Here is a 10,992-nt window from a genome sequence, read left to right as displayed (position 1 = left end):
CCCCAGTTTATGTACTGAGCATGACGTCACATGGTATGGAATGTCCCTTCGGCCAGTTTGGGTCAGCTGTCCTGGCTGTGCCCCCTCCCAGCTTCTCGCTGGCCGGGCATGAGAAGCTGATAAGTCCTTGCCTAGTGTAAGCACTACTTAGCAACAACTGAAACATCGGTGTGTTACCAACATTATTCTCATACTAAATCCAAAACACAGCGCTGTACCAGCTACTAGGAAGAAAATTAACTCTATCCCAGCCGAAACCAGGACCAATAGTTATATTTAACGTGTTCAGAAAACAAGACATAACTAGGCTAGGCCTTGAGTAAGAACAAGCCTTCTCTAATGACGCACACACACCCCACCACGCAGAGACTACCTATTCCTGCATAGGAATCAAACAAGTCAGCTTTGATGAACTTGAACTAAATGGTCAGCAGAATAAATTGGTGACTGCAAAGTTGTCTACTTTACAGTATTAATTTATAATGAATTAGCATTCTGTTCTCTGCCCAAGTGGTTGTGGGGTTTTTTGTTTTGTTTTTATAATCAGTATTCTTTGCAGGAGTATTTTATGACTAGTGATGTCACACTTAAGTCTGAAAGCACAGTAGCAGAGCTAAGATTACTAGAAGCACATTTGAAATGAGGAAGGATGCAGTGTTTGGCAATGTGATAGGGAAAGAGCACCTGTTCATAGTATGAGCAAAAATATGCTCCCAGAATTTAGCAACCGTATAAATTAGACCAAGTCAATGACTCTGCAACATTGCCTGCTTCTGGGAACAAAGCAGAGAAACACAAAAACTCAACTAGTAAAATCAAGTTCACGTGCTATTTGACTTACAAGAACTAACATGTGTATCTACAAGCATACCTATACCCACCATTATTGCATCACTGACAATTGAAAACCTTGGAGTAACAAAGTTGGAAAACAATTAGTGTTTAAAGAACTCCATTCCACAACAGAAGGGGAGAAGAACTATAAGATGTTGTTTCTTGAATTACTGACACTATACGGATGTTAATATAACAATGGGATCTTGGCCAGTAAGGCTATAACCTCACAGACTACTAGAGTAAGAAAACAGTAATGCAGCACATCACTTTACAGTGTACCTGTCCTACCAGATAGAGTAGTATCTCCTACTCTGTTCCAGGTTGGCCAGGGACTGTAAGATGAGTTTTCAAATTATATTATTAAAGCAGTATCAGATGCAGAAAGTTCAGGACCTATCACTATGTCTGGATAGTAACAAGCAGTAGAAGAAAAAGCGTGATACCTTCCTTTCTACAGACAACTAGCATTTTAAATCCATCCTGGAATAAATACAGTATTTCTTACCCAAAATAACCCCACAAAAAAAACCAAAACCAACCCCACAAAAAAACCAAAACCACCCACAAACAACCCCCTCCCACACACACACCCCCTCCCTCATTTCCCAGCAAACACTGCCTTACTATGTCATCAAAATTCATGAAAGCATTACTGAATTGAGTCCCAAATAACCCCACAGACAAGTTAAATATTAACCCAGAGAGGTAGAAAATGTCATCAGAAACAGTCTGGAAATTTGTGGGAATACGTGCCCAGTCCCCCAGTCAGTTTTATGGAATGCTCGCTTCTAACAATAGTTACTTATATAAATATAAAAACAATTTCATCCCATTCTGCTGCATAAAGATTCCCTGAGAATGTGTTTGCCTGGACAGTGTATTAAAAGAAAAGAAAGAAACATTACATGTTTACTTAATCATTCACTAAGCATTTAACGACACTTGTCATTCACAAGTTTATACATTCAAACCAGAAACAAAAGTAATCAGGCAAGTACCAGATAATCAAGCTGTATCTCATTCAAGTCAGTTATGATTTCTTAATGGGTGATTAGAACATTTACTAAAGCAAAAACAACTGAACAGGCAACTTCATTCATGAAATTTTGCTAGCTCTTCTGATCCTACTGTCATTAAAAAAAGATGCATTTGTTTCCTTAGCAGTAGATTTCACTTTCAGTTTTTCTTCCTCTTAATGACTGGCATGCTTCAAAAGCTTTTAAGGCATCATTAACATACTCTGAATGAAGTGACACTAAAGAGCAGCTAGATTTACTGTATCTAACACTCTTTCACTATACTAAATATCCGTAAGTAGAGAAACAGATTACATCTTTCAAGTGTATTTTCATAGATCACGTGTTATAGACACTATCAACTGCAAAATACTTCTAGAGAAGGTTGTTATAAATACTTAAAGGTAAGACAACACTGTGCTCACATTACTACACAACAGCTGTAGCAATGCAATACTGGAATCGATACATACCTACTATCACTGTTAGAAGAACTGTCTTGTAACATCAAGCCACAAATGACTTTAAAAGCATATGGAAGCTGCATTTACACAAACAAGAATGATCATGCAGAGTGCGTATGATATTACATTACTTGGAAAAAAAAATATGCCTGACAAGTAATTCAGCAATTACTATCACATTAACTTGTCTACAAGTCCCAGCAGAAGCACAGTTCATTATGGGTTATACAGCGTGTACGGAGACCTCCCAAGAAAGCACGTAATCATTCTTGTAAGAACACATTACCTACTGGTTTTATCTTAAAGTGTGATCCAAGAGGGTAAGTTCCTGGGTCACCTTAATCCAGCCATTCCACTTGACAATCAATACCTTTAATCACTTATGGAAGTGTGCCTTTGAGCATCTTCTGAGGTTTTTCTTTTCCAAGAACTAGAGCAGTGCCTACATCTAGCAATAAAGATGAAAGAAACTATAATGAACGCAGAAGAGCTCTTTAATTAACATAGTATGATGAAAAGTTAAGTGACATCAATCTCTTATTCTGCACAGGTATTACATGCACCCTACAAATTTCTTTAACAGGAAATGCATAAAGGTAAAGAGCTCCAAAGTCAAGTTCAGTAGAAAAACTTGGTTATGAGTTGTTTACAGGAGTTACCCAGAGGGTAAGTTAGTCTGAAGAAATCAAGAACGTCTAACTTCCAGCTGGGTACTCACTGAAAGCAAGTAAAGTGGACTTCTAGAATTTCTAGTATTCTCCATCTCAAGACTCATGTACAAACCTAACCTTTTCTGCCTGTAAGGCGGCTGATGGAATTATGAATTCCACTTACTGTTTTTACAGCAGCATTCAAACACATCTCCAGCCAGCATCTAGTAATGAAAAGCCTAACTGAAAATTCAAAATCAGCTTTTAAGTATATAACAGTGAGTTTTGGGCTAATGGGACCAACTCAGGTCAACAAAATTTCGATAATCTTTACTACACAACATTAGACACTTAGCTCATGGACTTCTGCCATTCAGAAAGCGTGCTCAGCTCGCTTACACTTTCAAAGCTGAAAGAGAACCTGAGCAATATTTTTTATTCCACATGGAAAACTGTAGCCTACACCTGGATTATCTGGTATCTGAATAGAATGCTTCAGGATTCTGGGATCTTTAAATTCATGTATTAACCACATTCAGAGTAGCAGGCACATGGTCAGGTTTTTACAATAACTGTGTGCTGGAACTGTTTCCCAAGGAAGTACAGTTGCCTCAGTTGTAACAGAGACAAAAGCTAAATAAAAGGGAATTCAGTAGCCAACCACATAAAGTAAGTTACTGTCTTTATATGAATTGGAATGTTTAATACGTGCTGTCTTAAAGTTTTTGCAACTCCAGGAGATCCACTTCTTCCTCAAGCAACTCTAGTTTCAACAGTACTTGTTGCAGCTCCCATCCAGGCTGCTCTGTCAATAAATATTTTGTCTGGAGATCATTCTACTAAAACACCCCATCTTCTTCTTGCACATGGGACAGTTCTGCTTCTATCAGTGACATTTTCTGAGTGATGTATCAGCAACTGTTGAAGGTCCAAAAAGATATTCCTGGCCTTGCACAAAGAAACTCCACTCAGACAATCCATTATAGTAAGAGAATAAAAAGGCAAGTAACCACACCCAAACATTTTTAAGCAAAGACTGCACACTCACGAGGTTTAGTGGCTCCTTCTCACATGTCTACAGAAGACTGGTTCTGAAGTGTGGGCCTGACTATACTATCTCCACATTTTAAACGAGGTTTTTGCATATATACTGTGCAGTCATAAAGACACCCTGTTCATACTGTTTTCACCTTGGCACTCTGAATACTTTCCCCTAACTCTCCCTTCCTTATTGCTGCTGGCATTTTTAGCAAAGATCCTAATTAGAAACCAAACAGCAACACCTATCAGTCTCATAAAAAAACTAACTATAATAAAAGTTTACTTTCCTAAATGGGGAAGAACTTCAATCTTGCTTAGAGAGAAATACCAAAGAAATCCTAGGTCACCCTTACCAGTGCTTTCCGTCCTTCACTCTGTAACAAGCTCCTCAATGAAAGCAGTGCCCACAGAAACAGATTGAGACTTTACAAATATGTTTCTTGCTTGCCACTAGAAGCACTTTCATTTACATAGTTTCATTAAAAGTCCTAGCATTGACAATCTGTTCCCCAAGATTCAAGTTAACTTTTTATTTCTTAATAGTTTGGACTTCATAGCTTGCTGTTAAAAATAAACAGATGCAAATGGCAGATCATTTCCACATTTCAAGAAGGAGAATTTACTCATCAATAAAAAAAGATAAAAACCATTGCTCTGTCTTATTCACTCTCTCTTAGTACTCTTTAGAGTGATGAAATCATAATGGAACACATGAGTACGTGAAACATCTGGACAAGAAAGTTATCTGACGGACTCTAGATCCATATCCCTCCAGAACAGAATACAGGCAGATCACAACATTTTAAAAGCCAGTAACCAAACAAGTTATTAGTTTCTGGAGAATATGGTCCAAATTAGACTCAGTTCTGCCAATTTTTTGCCATGAGGTTGACATTTCAAAGCAGCCTACAAGAATGTTTGAAGACATGACCACTATGCCACCAAAAATCACTCCAGCAAGGTAACATAAATTGTCTTTATATCAGAGAGCGTGCTCCCTTTTGACTGCTTATGTGTGTTATACAACAGCTAATGATCTGCCCTGGACTCAAGGAAAAAGGTAGTCGTAACACTGGATGGTATCAAATGTCTTACTGTCAATAAATCATAATCTAGATAGGTATCATAGTCTTACAGAGACTCCCACAGTACTCAGCAGAAAGCATACAGCAAGAGGAACTCCTAGAGAAGGAAGAATATGGAAGCTTCCAGTATCTGAGAAAGGCTATTCTACAATTACAGTGACAACCAATGAGTTTGATCATAGCACAGCGTGAATATGCTGTGCTTCTTCAACTCTCCACACAAAGAGGAAGTCTGGCATGCTACACAAAGCCACACAACCCAGGAAGAAATTACAGAATCTTGTTGCTGACACTGTCTGTAATTACACATCAATCTCAGTACAAACACCATGATAAATGTACATTAGTCAACTTCATACTCAATCAACAAGACTAGCTTTCTCTAAGAAGAAATTTGCACTTCTCCTCAAGTTCTGTAACTAAAATTAAGCACAGAAGCCTACATTTTAAGACCACATTCTCCAACAAAACAGTGTTTTTTACACCAGTACTACAAAATTATTTGCAGACTGTACAGGTGGTACCAACACATTTTACCTTTTGATCTGGACTAACTATAATCCAAAAAAGATTCCAGCGTACAAGATTAGTGCCAACACGAAAACAGCTGAAAGTCAAGAGCTGTAAGAAAAGACTTCTTGACTTAATCAGAAGATCAAGGTGAAGGCAGCCATTCTCAGTCTCAACCAATGACTTCTATAGGGTTCAAGTCTGCACCTCTTCCAAGTTAAACTTTTTAATAAGAAGTTCAGGTTTTGAAGATTATTTCTTCCTTTATCACTGGGTGAGATACAGGAAAAGAATTGTTAATTTAGACATGACAGTATCTTCTTGGATGCAACTCTAAATCCCATTAAAGGAACATCTGCTCATTAACTTCTAGCTGGAAGATGAAGTTAGAGCAGCAAGGTTTCTCTTCTTTTGCAGTTCTCAGGAATCTTCTAATTAGGTAAATAAAAGTTCATGCCATCTTCTGGCTGATATTTAGGATTACCTGATACTTTTGTAAAAAAAAAAAAAAAAAAAATTGTAGTATGTCAAGATACAAAGCGCATTGAAATCCTTAGAAGCATGGAAAGGCTCATCCATCTCTGTGCTGATTAGATGAGAGTGGTCAAGTACCTCCTGTATGATCGTACGGACTTCTCTAGAACAGGCAACTGAAGTTCAGCAACAGTGGTGCCAGGGAGAGCAAATGACTATCTGCAGCTTGTAAGGATACCTGTAATGAAGAACTGGTTATTATCTGAACCTTCTGTAATCAACAACAAAAGACTAAAAAATAAATAAATAAAATAGTCAAGTATATCAGGGCAGTTATTTTAACACAATGTAACAGTTAAATGACTAGGAATAGAGATCCAGTTAACAGCTTCTAAAGAAAAGAATAATCTCATAACTTCCATCAATATAAACGATATCAACATTTGTTCACATTTCATCACTGGAAGTCCTCATCATTTAGTTTTCAGTGCAGGCCACGCATCAAGTGTGTCCTGCATCTAAGGGTTTGTGGGGTTTTTTTTATATAGAAAGAAACATTCAGCTTCCAAGATCTTCCAGATTAATTAAAAATGTACAAGTACTAAACTATCCTAACTAGATTACATGAATAAATATACATGCCACAAAATATAGCCTTAAAGCTGGCTGCAATTTGTCACAGGTTATATTCTGTTTTTCCAGCTTCCTAATACTGAAGTCATACATAGAAAATAGTATAAAGTATTCTGTTCTCACATATGCTTCAGCTTTTCCTTCAGCTTGTTTAGGTGCTTTGAATAACAAAGATAATGGTACCAAGGAATGGTAAGTTGCATTAGTAGCTTTACAGTAAAAATTTGACAAGAAGCTGATTTCATTAAACAACTTCTGCGATCATATAAAAAACTTGCTAATAGGGCTACCAAACCTACTGCGAGCTAAGTACAAAGTATACTCCATGAATGTTTCGGGGCTTTTGGAATGCAGTCTGATTATATCTGCCCTGAAGACTCCAGATGACTCTCTCTCATCAAGCTACAGAGCTACTAGCTTCATCGAAGAATAGCAATCGCTTCCTTCACAAGACTTCTTCAAACTATTTCTCCAAAACATAAAACTTAACTGCTCCAGTTGAAGATTCCAGACACCCACATTCTGCCTGAAGCAGATGGGGTTTGGACAGCTTCATCTGAAAATGTTTACAATCTTCCAAACAAAATGAAGCTGGTAAGAGATTGTGTTAAGAAGCTCGATTGTTTTATGAATAGGTTTAGCACTCCCATTCTTCAGGCAAAGACTCCACAAATAATGCTTTTCTATCCTTCTGGAAATTCACCCAAGCTGTAAGTATTTAAGAAGCCCTTAAACATAAAGTTTACAAACCTGAAGCTTAGAAGCTTAAACTCACACGAGATTCTATCCACAGCTCACGGGCCAGCAGAAGTTAAAGAGGTCTTGTACAAGAAAGGCTGTAGGTAAACCAAGGCATGTCCTATTGCCAGATTTATAACTGTGAGTTTCACTGAGGCTGCTTTATCACAAGGATGCTCTCACGCAGAACTAAAGCTCCTCCACTCCTCCTACCCCTCTATCATTTCAGTTAAATTTACAGTTAAGTTAAATAAAAACCCCAAACACTTGGGCATTACAGCATGGGCCTGACAAACTATACTTAAGAGTCAACTTGCACAGCTAAGTAACGATGCACACTACCATACTTCTTTGTGCATAAAAGCAGAGCTGAATTTCTTCTAATGAAGTAAGCCTGATTTGCAACAACTTTCACATCAAGTAAATAAATGGCATCAATACTCTCACTTCCACCTGCTGACTTCAGTCTCCCATGGAACAGGTTTGGAGTGTCTTCCTCACCAACAAGATTAACAACTTCAAAAGCCATTTCAGTCACTGCCTCTTTCATATACTGGGAAGAAATGTTCGGGGTCGAATGTCCTTCTTCCCTGACTCTGGTAAGCTCTATGGAGAAGCCACTTGAGATGATGGTTTCTTTAACAACAGCCACTTACAATTTTTCACTGAATTCAAATTCCAACAGGATGGAAGAAGCCAACACAAGATCATATTATTTTTTATATTCCATAAATAATACAACAGTGTGCACATTTAGTTCTATGTGAAATTTAAGTTAGTATTAATACCCCTACAGTATTCCAGACAACCTTAAGTTCTCTGGCAAGTTTTCAAATTTAAATAAACTTCAACGTATTTTTACTGCTCAATTTTTCCAGCATTGTAACTGAAAGCTAGAAATCCCGCAGTGACTATAGCTTGGTCCTACAGAAAATCTGCTCTGGTAGGTCAAGATGCCAAGAATTTGTCTACTATAATATCTCCTTCACTTTCATGAATGAAACTGAGAACTTCTGTTCTCATCAAGAAGTGCTATATAGGTTTTCCAATTAGGGCAAACAGAGAGCATGCTGCCAGAAGACAGATCATCTTGTCTTGCTTTTCTGAATTTTAGAGGAACTCCACACAACGCATTGTAATTTACAAGTTTACTCAGAGGTAACATATAACAATACAGATAAAGCATTAGATGGGAATAGTCTGTGGTGGAGCAAGGTTAAGATATGATTTATTCCAGCATAAGCAAATATTTGTGTCCCTCCAAGAAACTCCATCCAGCCAATGATCCAACTTCTTCAACAAAGAAAGCAAGAGACATCACTGCAGGTTTCTATGTTCAGTAGATTTCTCTGTCTAAGTGCAGACTAGGTTACTGCACCACAGTAAAGAACTATGCATACACTACTATACCCTTTCCTCAGAAAGTTCTACCTCGATCTACAGAATGACTTGACTTCTCTGGCTGACAGACAGTTACTCAGCTCTGCAGAAATGTGGAACCCCAGAGAGTCCAGGATGTCCTCACAGACCAGACCAAGTTATAGCGTAATACTATCTTGCTCACTCTTCAGTGCCACATGTGAATGGTAGGTCTTTCTGGCAGGAAAAGTTAAAAACCAGAAACCAGTCTGTTCAACCAAGTAGTGCTTTTCCTGGTTTTACAAGAAAAAATAGTAATACAAATTACTACATTAATCATAACACTAGATTTTCATCAGTAGTTCTAGGTATTTTAACCCTTAAGAACAGGAGCGTGAAGTACTGCCCACTTATGGTCCTGCATTTGTGTTTGAAGATCAAACAGCAAGTTACAGTATACCACATAAACTACATTAACTGGACACAGACACTTCTAGAGAACTGCAAAATAACAGCTCTAGCCCAAAATGTTAGCTGAAGCTGTTCTCTACTGCAAGCTAAGAACATTAAGTTGTTGAAATTCAGCCCATAAACAGCGACTCACTTAGGTTTCTGTATCCTTATAAACTGACACACCTCCTGTTTTTAGAAGAAAGGAGGTTATTAGCCAGTCTTCTGGTACCCACCACTTGCAAGGTCCAAGTATTTCAAGAAGCTCCCGGAGAGACTACAGTAAGCAGTACTCAGTAGCAAGATCACAGTCCTATTAGCAGACTGCACAGATTTAACCATACTGAGTGCTAAACAGATAAAATGGAAAAAACATTATCTAGTCCAAACTCTTTTCCTAACATAAGCAGAAATCTTCAGTTTTTCCATGTTTTCACCTCAGTATGCTGCTTTCTATTCACCTCACATTTAATTGAAATGCCCTTTTTTATTCTTTATTTTATCACAGCCCTGAGAGGGCTGAAGTTGTTTACAGTTTCCTTTGCTCATGTCTCTCAACACCCAGTTTTACTTGTGCAAGAGCAAGCCTTCTGACCTTTTTTCTACTTACTAGTACCATGGGATCAGAAAAGCAATCCATAACCATCAAGGAAACTTCAGAATTCATTATGGTAATTGGAAGAAAATGGACATAAATGGTGAGTGAAGCTCTAAAAAAACCCCTCCCTAACTCTTCACTGAACACGATCCCAACTGTGTTCTAAACTGGATAAACTAAGTACTAAACTCACAAGTGATGCTCATGTAGGCAACTTCAGCTATGATATTTCACTATTCTGCTTTCTCAAGCAAGACATCTGTTAACTAAAGTGTTCATGCTAGCTGCTCTGGCTACTGACAGACTACATGAAAAGCACAACTCATTACAGGCTCGTCTTCCCTGCTTCTCAGGTAAACCTTGTGTCCCACATCAAGCTCTGCACTGAAAGAAGAGGTGTGCTGGCACAGCACAAAGCTAAACAAGTTACACAACTTCAAGAGTGATGTTCCTTGATTTGGTCCCTTCAGAGGAACATGAGATTGTCCATAACGGTGTTGATAGACACGTTCTCACAAATGCTCACTCTCACCAACCTGTAGAACACAAAAATCTACTAATTTGCTATTGGGTTCACAATCTAGGCTTAGCATCTAGCCACTAATGCTCACCTCCTAGTCATAGTTAAATTTCTGTTTCTTACTTTCTTTGCCTTACTTGTGAAGATACACACTTCACCTGTTCTGAGGCAGAAATCTCACTGCCTTGCATTACTCCGTCTAGGTGAACACTGCAACACTCATCTGTTGTAAGAAGGTGCATCTTAAGAGCCGCGCTCCCAGAAATACACCACACATCCGATACCTTTCTTGTCAGGTAATAGCTGTGCCTCACTCAACGACTCAAGCATTGACTACACCTCAGAGTTTAGGTAATGCTGCTTGAAAGGTTACACCCTTCAGCAACAAAGATACAGCTTGAGGCAATCTGTTCGGATCAAAACATATCCGGCACCGGACAGAGAGCTTTCCGCCAGTCACCCCGGTAACGCTGGACCCCGGTCTGCATGAAGCGCCTCTTCGGACCGCCAGCAGCCGCCCTACCCCACCCGTGACACACCGATCCCCGCGCCGAGGAGGACCAGGGCGCACAAGTTGTGCCCGCGCAAACTAACCCCGCGCCGCCGCCCCGCCCACG

At 38.8% G+C, this 10,992-nt stretch overlaps 1 protein-coding gene across 2 annotated transcripts in view; it reads right to left on the bottom strand.

Moving 5' to 3' along the window:
- UHRF2 (ubiquitin like with PHD and ring finger domains 2) overlaps positions 1-10,992 on the bottom strand; it is a 95,979-nt gene that overhangs the window by 83,892 nt on the left and 1,095 nt on the right. The gene's annotated exons all lie outside the window — the stretch shown is intronic.

Source organism: Aptenodytes forsteri, unplaced genomic scaffold, assembly GCF_000699145.1.
Source record: "Aptenodytes forsteri isolate BGI_AS27 unplaced genomic scaffold, ASM69914v1 Scaffold46, whole genome shotgun sequence".
NCBI lineage: Eukaryota > Metazoa > Chordata > Aves > Sphenisciformes > Spheniscidae > Aptenodytes > Aptenodytes forsteri.
Note: the sequence above shows the minus strand (reverse complement) of the source record. Positions and strands in the feature narration are given on the sequence as shown.